Genomic DNA, 7,930 nt, shown 5'->3' on the forward strand with positions numbered 1-7,930 from the left:
GTTAAAGCTATGGTTTAAATTGGAACTAAATGCCTAAGGGCTTGTCTTCATGACCAAATGAACTCAAATTACAATTGCATGTTGCTGTGTGCCTGGCTTTTGTTCATAGTCTTGATCTCCTGTTCCCAAGAGGCAATACGCAAAGTAGGTCACCCCTCACTATAGGCTGAAACTTGACTTCTTCATTCAGGCTGGTGCTTATGTGTTGTGCACGAATTAGAGTATTAGAGTATCTTGAATACAGATTTGTTCCCTACATTTTCCTGTTATTCTGTCTTGGCTGTTTGTATCTGTCTACCTATTAGTAGTCAAAAGTAGGAAGTTATCCTTAGATATTAGAAATGGTCATATATGTGTCCTGCCTGCTTGCTTATGCATCAGTTGCCCTTTTTCAGAGTTGATTGGTTAAAAAAAAACATTTTCCCTCATTTTGATGTTGACGTTAGCAGTTTAGCTGAATTCCTGTTCTTTGGGAATGTGCATCCTATGACTTCTTTGGTGTGTGAGCTTTTGTTGGTTTTAGTGTTACCTGCAAATTAATTGAGGAGCTGTCTGGACCTCGTCTGAGTTCCCTGAGTTGGCATGGGGCATGTAAGCAGCTCAACTCGTTTGAACAGAGGTGCAGGTACAGAAAGCTCACTGCACAGGAGATGAGCAAAGACGGTAAGTTCCAAATGTGGGATGTAAGTAGCTAAATGAGGATGTTGTTTTTCTCATTGCTTGTTCCAGTATTTACTGGCAGCTCCTTCAGGTTCTTTGTTCTGTTGCAGCACAGAGTAGGGGTGGTTCTTGTAATAATAATAATAATGTAATAATAATCAGCTCCGCTGGCAATTTGACTCCCTAAGCTGTAAGTGGGTATTGATGTCAGCTAAGGTGGGGTGCTGCCAGGTGCTGACCCCAGTTCAGGTGTGCCTTTCTGCCTTGTGAAGCAAGTCCTGTACTGCACTGTTTGGTTGATCCTGTGCCATGGATTAGGTGACCTGGCCTGCCAAGGAGTACAGTGATACACCTGCAGCTGACTGGGAGCAGAGGGTCATAGCCTTGTTACTGTGTGTGTGAATCCAAGTGACTTGACTGTCCTCTGTCATTCACCTGCTGCCCCAAGGGAAAATAGGTGTCAGCTCAGTTGTCTCATTCAAGCTGTTGTTGTTCACAGGGACCTCTATTGCATATTAAGGTGGAGAATGCAAAGCTTGGTGCCCTTACCAGAATTTTTCTGAAAATTTCTCTTGCTTCGGTGTTGCCCTGCGAATAAATGCTCTTTGTCAAAACGTCTTGGATTGTCTTTGTTGGAAGGCAGTGATCAGATTGGCAGGAGCCAGACTGTCTCAAGGTTGAATGAAAGCAGGTGGGATGAGCCTGGGCAGAGCAATGATAGGCCAGAGGCAGAATGGGTCAATAAATGAGTATTAAAAAGCCATGTAAAGGTAAAATCATGTTATAGAAACAGCTTGTTGCAAGTACTGTCTGTAGTTTAAAATGTTTTTAAAGGCTACTTCATCTCTCTTGCTTGTTACTTTCAGGGCTTTTCCATAAAGCTTGTACAAATAACACTGATGTATACCTGTACATCCCTCTTCTGTGAGATGGAAGAGCAAATAATATTATTATGGGAGCTCATGGCAACTGCTGTCCGAACAGAGTCCTTCACCCAGTGGCATAAGAGGTTGTGGACCTAGCCTGAGTGAGCTGGAGCCAGGGTAGCTTTGGCATGTACCTTTCCATGGATCATGGCATGCTCCTTACTGGAAGTGTTTGCAGTCCCTTTGCAATCCCACAGGGCATCTAAGCTGAGGAATGCCTCAGTGCTTTCAGGGTTGTAGGGCAAGCAAGTTGTTGAACTGGCGGCAGAGGCCAGAGGGTTGTTTCCTTTCACTTGCTGCTGGGCAGTCTGGTACTGTCAGTTACTGGTACTGAAGTGGATTGGTGTCCTGGAGCTGGAGGGTAGTTCGACTGGAAGACAGTAGTCTGATGACTAAAGAAAGGTGTCCTGTGAACCTTATTCAGAGCTCTGCAGTGTGGGCCTCGATCTTGCTTCATACATGATGGAGTAAGGACAGAAATGTAGCAAAGTAGTTCTGTATTACCACAGACCTGAAGTGGAGTAAAAAATGACAGCGTCCAATTGAATGCAGGCACCTCCACGTTCAGTAGTACAAGACAAGTTATAGGAGGTCAGTAGTGTGATATAAGAAAATGCAAATACAGAGGAAGCAGGAAGTACAGTTTTAATGTGACAAAGAAATGAAGCAGGTTGGGGGTGGCTGGTGGACCTGTGCTGTGGAGCAATGATAAAATTCAGGTGACTTTGGGCTACAAGTCATTGATCACCTTGTGAATCAGAGCATGGGTAAGTCATATTCACTTGATGTGGTCCTCACAAACAGGAACTTCATGTAAGATAAACCTTCCTTCATCCCTACTGACTGGAGATCCTGAAGTCCCACTGAATGTAAATACTGAGGACTTTTCTGTAAATCTGAATCTTGATGACTAACCAGATCCAGGTGTTAACTTGTAATCCTTCTAACAAAGCATTACTGCTGTACCTGTCGGATGTACATACACTTTGAAAGGTATATTCTAGACAGATGACCTCAGACAAGCTTGAGATCTTGTCAATAAATAAATGTATTTACAGAATGTGTTAATGGCTCTTTGTTTTAAGTAAGTGGGCTACAAATTTTGGTATCTTTGTTGTCGCACAGGATTTTTTTTAATGTACAACCATTTATTTCAGTGGCTGCAAGGAATACGAGTTGCTACTGTATGTAAAGAAATGAAATGTGAAGGACGACAGGATTTGGGTTAGCAGTTTGTCTTGGAATTTCTTCCTGAAGTACAGCAGCTGAAGCAGTTGGATAGTAAGCATGATTTGTATAGAACAAAGGTATTCAGAAAGACAAGGTACTTATTACTCAAGTGTAAAGTAAATAACAAGGAGGTAAGGTCTAAAGCAGGTAGTAGTAGATTGAATTCCATGGTTGAAACGTTTCGTTTTCTAACATTGTCATGGTGAGTAAGAGTTACTAGAAATGAGTTGAAATTGCATTTTGCATTCCAGGAAGAAAAATATCATACCTGAAATCACATAAAAACCAGCACCATTTTCAATAAAATTACCTTTTAAAATAGGCTGAAGGTACAAGTTGTTAGGAAATCATCAGAATTAGATGGAAAAATATCAAGGTACTATACTGAGAGTGAAGTGTCTGAGCTGCTGCCAGCTGCACTGCCTTTCATTAGAGAAAATTCATGCTGACGCTCAGCCACTAGTGTCTAGTTCTTATTTGGAAAAAAAAAAAGCACTAAGTGCCACCTGTGCTTTCTTATTTCAGATTTTTAAAAACTGGGTCTAAAATATGGCTTTTTGCTAAGAGTTTATAAGGAAAAATTAACACAACTGTTCTACAGGATGATTCTCCCTCACTTACTTGTGTGTTATCCTATAATGAGAAGTTCCTGGAAAAAAAATAGATTTTCAGAAGCCATTTTGTAATCTGTTACATTTTTTTCTTTTGTCTCTTGTGTGAAAAGTTATCAAACCAGAAGAAAAAATATTGTGAACTAGAATGAATTACTAGCCTGGAAGACCAGAAAAATTTGCAATTAGAACAGATGTTGGACATTTATCAAGTGCTTGGGGGAAAAAACCAACAACATCAAGGTAACAAAATTTGTGTTTGACAGTTACTTTTTAGTTTTGTGTAAAACTAAAAGTGACTAAAGGACATTAGGTCTAGCAAGGCAGTTGAGAAGGGACTGTAACAGGAGACTAATAATGACAAAGTCAAGTAATTTAAATTGAAAAGAATTTCAGCTTCTCCCGTGTTCCTTGACCTAGATGAAGTGCATAGGGAAAATTCTGCATCATTGCAAGGCTCAGTCAAAATCTGTTCAGGCAAAGTGTGCACACATGTATTTGAAAAATGGGCTTTTTAATATGTTTGTTATTACAATGCTTCCTTCTGGAATAGGCTAGTAGTGCCATGGTCTTAGTACTTAGGCCTGATCTTGGCAAGTTGGTGTGATCAAGTTGCTCTATTTAATGAATTCAGGTTGTCAGCACATGTAGTCTCATTAGTTAATCTCTAGTAGTTTTTATCTATGAGGTACTGGGAGTATAATCCAGTTTATCCACCTTCTCTGAGAGATAAAGTTTTGCAACAGATTCAGAAAGTCCTTTTGAAAGTAGTCATTAAATTCTGCCTTAACACGTTTGCACTCTAATGAATCAAATTCCTAAGCAAAAATAAAGGACATAAGCATTTCTGAATCTTTTTTTTTTTTTAAATTAATGTTAGAATAAAGGAGAGTAGTAGGGTAGAATTAGTTTAAGTTCAGAGTTGTCCTGTACTTTCTAAGGTAAGACACAGTGCAGAGGCAGTAAAATGACCTCTGGAGTCACCAACAGTGTCCTCATTCTTTGTCATGAATCAGAAACAAAGTTGTGGTCCAGTCAAAATCCACCAAGGATAAAGTTTCTCAAGACCAATTACCTCCTTGTATGGGAATCTACAGAATTACGCAAACAAGAAATTACTAAGATGCATTTCATGTACAGAGAATATGTTTGTACTTGTTGTTGCTTAATTAGTTCACTTCTTCCAGGCTTTCTAGTAGAATTGACAGATTTGAGGAAAAGCAGGTAACTTGGACCTTCTGTCCTTCCTTAAACCGCACTTGTGCATGTTGTGTTTGCCTGGGAACCTGTTGAATTTGTGGTATTTCTGTGAAGACCTAAGGGCATGTCTTCACGAAACTTTTTATGCAGTTTGGTTTTTAGATAGGTTCCATTTTTTTTTTTCACTGTAGAACACACTGACATATCTTGTTTAACTTAATCTATATTGTTTCCCTTGTATTTCTTGGACAGCTTCACTAGGTCTGTGTGTTCCAACAATAAGGTAAGTTGCTTTTGGAATATTGCAGTTGTTGCATTACCTGTTAATACTCAGGTTACATTATCTGTTGATATTGTTTTGCAATACATACAGGGCATAGTGTTGTATTTAAAATATTGCTAAACAGAATAATAATAGTATAGACTTATTTGGGTGCACAATGAGGATGGAAATCCACTCTGCAGTACAAACTGACTCTTTGGTGAAAGTTTCCCTCCACACAAGAGGGACAGAATCACAAAGAACAGCAGTAATGGGAGTTTGTGTCCTGTTTGAGGCACTTCTCCCAAAAGCTCATGGACCTGATTGTGCAAAGTCACTTTGTGTAATTGTCCCCTGGTTTTGTAAAACCTAAGCTGCTCCTGGCTGCTTTAGTGTCAGGAGATAGCTAGTGACCTGTGTACATCTTAATTCTAAACTAAGGTTTGAGTCTTTTGCTTGTAGGGGGGTGTCACAGGTCAGTTAAGTCATCAATGTGGGGTTAACTAAAAAGGTTTTATTAATGATGAAATGATGATCAAAGGATAATTAATTGACAACTGAATAAAAATCTGATGATGATGATAGAATTGTTATTAAGCAATAATTGAATGGTAATTAAACTGATTTGACAGTGTTTTAAATGATTGTATAAACAATAATTCAGACTCTAGTCAAACACTCTACTACTTGCTACACTTCTGATAATTAAGCTATAACTTGGTATATAAAAAGCTGGCACTAGTATACAATATACTTTTAGGTTTAATGTAAAATGTCACTACCACATTATAGATATCAGATGTTGGGTAAAGGGATCTTTCAGCCTTAAGAGGCATCCCTGCTCAAGGGTGAAATCATTGCCAACCAGCCCACTGCCATATGGGAGAGCTCAGTGGGCTCATGGGGCTGCAGATATTTAAAGTGATTGACTTGTAGTCAAACCCCCTTTTGGTGTATGTGCAGGTGTGCAGCTATAGCAGTTTCAGATCTGACTAGTTCCAGCTCAGACTGGTACTGTGGGCTTCTAAAAAGACATGGCCTAAACTCCTTTGTTCCTGGGTAAGATACAGCTTAGGATGATTCTCTGGGTTTGCACTGCAGGGATGGTACCAAAGTAGCAAAGTACTGTTCACTCAGTGAGTGCATCCATCATAGGCATCTTACATTAAAAAAAAAAAGGGGACTACCAATGGGATCAGCCTTGTATAAAAGAACTGTGGCCTTTTAGGTTGCTGGTATCGGCATCTAATGTCTGAGCACAGGGATGCTGGAACACTGCACTGGAAAAATGTTCTTCTCAAACTTGCCTTGGGCAGAGTAGCCCATGTTCTTTACATCCCCAGTCTCTCAGAGAAGATAATGATGTTTTCCCACAGAAGGGTAAAGGTAAGGGGTCTGTTAGCCACCTGATGAAGGGACGTCTTCCCAAAAGGAAATGGCTCATCCAACTGTGTGGTAGAAACTCTTGGGAAGCATGTAATGTTTTAACTGCCCTGTCCTTATTTAGGTAATGGATGGTGTGCTGATTCCTGGCACAGGTGTAAGCACTAAGAGCTCTTGCAGCTCAAGCAAGAGGCAGCTGGAGAGTTGAGGTCGAAGAACTAGGAACTGCAAATATGAAGAACAAGTTATGAAGTTAGTTTTTCTCTTCAGAAAGAGAGAACAAAAGATGATGGAGTAACAATCAAAACCAAAAAGCCCAGGAGTAGCATGATACAAAGCTAAAGAAAATATTCCTTCCTATCTTTAGTTATGTTTTTTTTCTTAAGTACAGGTGAAGCTAAGAAAAGAGGAGGGATTGTTAACATAGGCAAAACCTTGAAGCTATCTGGAAACCCATGAGAATGGGGAAAAAACCCAAAAGGAGAGGAACGGACACAGGTATCATCCCAAGTGACCTTATGAATTATGACATGTCCAACCTCATTTAATTTTCTGAGATCCTTCCTACCTTGTGGAACCTCTTCTACATAAAAGGTGAAGCGAAGGCTATAGGGTTATTGACGTTTTCCCAAACTGTACTTAATAGCCTTGTCGCTGTGTGCCCTGACTAACTGCTGTGAGCCGTGGCTCCCCTGTCCTTTGGCTTTGCTACCTGTGTCTAGTGCTGTTTTGGTAGGACTTCTCATTCCATCCTCAGCCACCAAAGGGTGTGACAAGCCCGAGATGGCTGTTTGTAGTGGTGTGCTTTGGCTGCAGGCCCTGAGCAGTCTCTTGGCATGATAGTGGAGGAGGAGTGAGGACTTGCAGACAGGGAAAAGGAGTAAACAAAACAGAATCATAAAATTGTTTAGTTTGGAAGAGACTCTAAGATTGAGTCCAACAGCAAACCCAGCACTGCCACATCCACCACTAAACCATGTCCCCAAGTGCCAGATCTGCATGTCTTTTAAATACCTCCAGGGCTAGTGACTCAACCACTTCCCTGGACAGCCTGTTCCAATGCTGGGCAACCCTTCCAGTGAAAAAATTTTTCCTAATATCCAATATAAACCTCGCCTGGTGCAACTTGAGGCTGTTTTCTCTTTTCCTGTAGCTTGTTACTTGAGAGATGAGACCAACTCCCACCTTGCTACAATCTTCTTTCAGGTAGTTGCAGAGAGTGATGGAGTCCCCCCTGGAGTCTCCTTTTCTCCAGGCTAAACCACCCCTGTTTGAAAATGCATCAGGCTTGACTGGTCCACATGGAATAAGAAATAAGAAATTATCATCTTGAAAAAGTGTTACTTTAGAGATACCGGACTTTATGTAAGTAGAAGGGGCTGCAGTTAGAAAAATGCAGAATCGGAATGTGAAGTTAAATATTGCTTCCTCTTTGTAATTAAATACTTATGTTAAATGTTTGGGAAAGTGAATCACCGAATGGGCCGGGTTGAAAAGGACCACAGGGGATCACCTGTGCAACCTCCCTACTCAAGCAGGGCCATCCTAGAGCACATTGCACAGGATCGAGTCCAGACAGTTCTTGAATATCTCCAGTGAGGAGGCTCTACAACCTCACTGGACAACCTGTTCTGGTGCATGGTCATCTGCACAGTAAA

This window comes from Chiroxiphia lanceolata, chromosome 5 (genome assembly GCF_009829145.1).
Source record: "Chiroxiphia lanceolata isolate bChiLan1 chromosome 5, bChiLan1.pri, whole genome shotgun sequence".
NCBI lineage: Eukaryota > Metazoa > Chordata > Aves > Passeriformes > Pipridae > Chiroxiphia > Chiroxiphia lanceolata.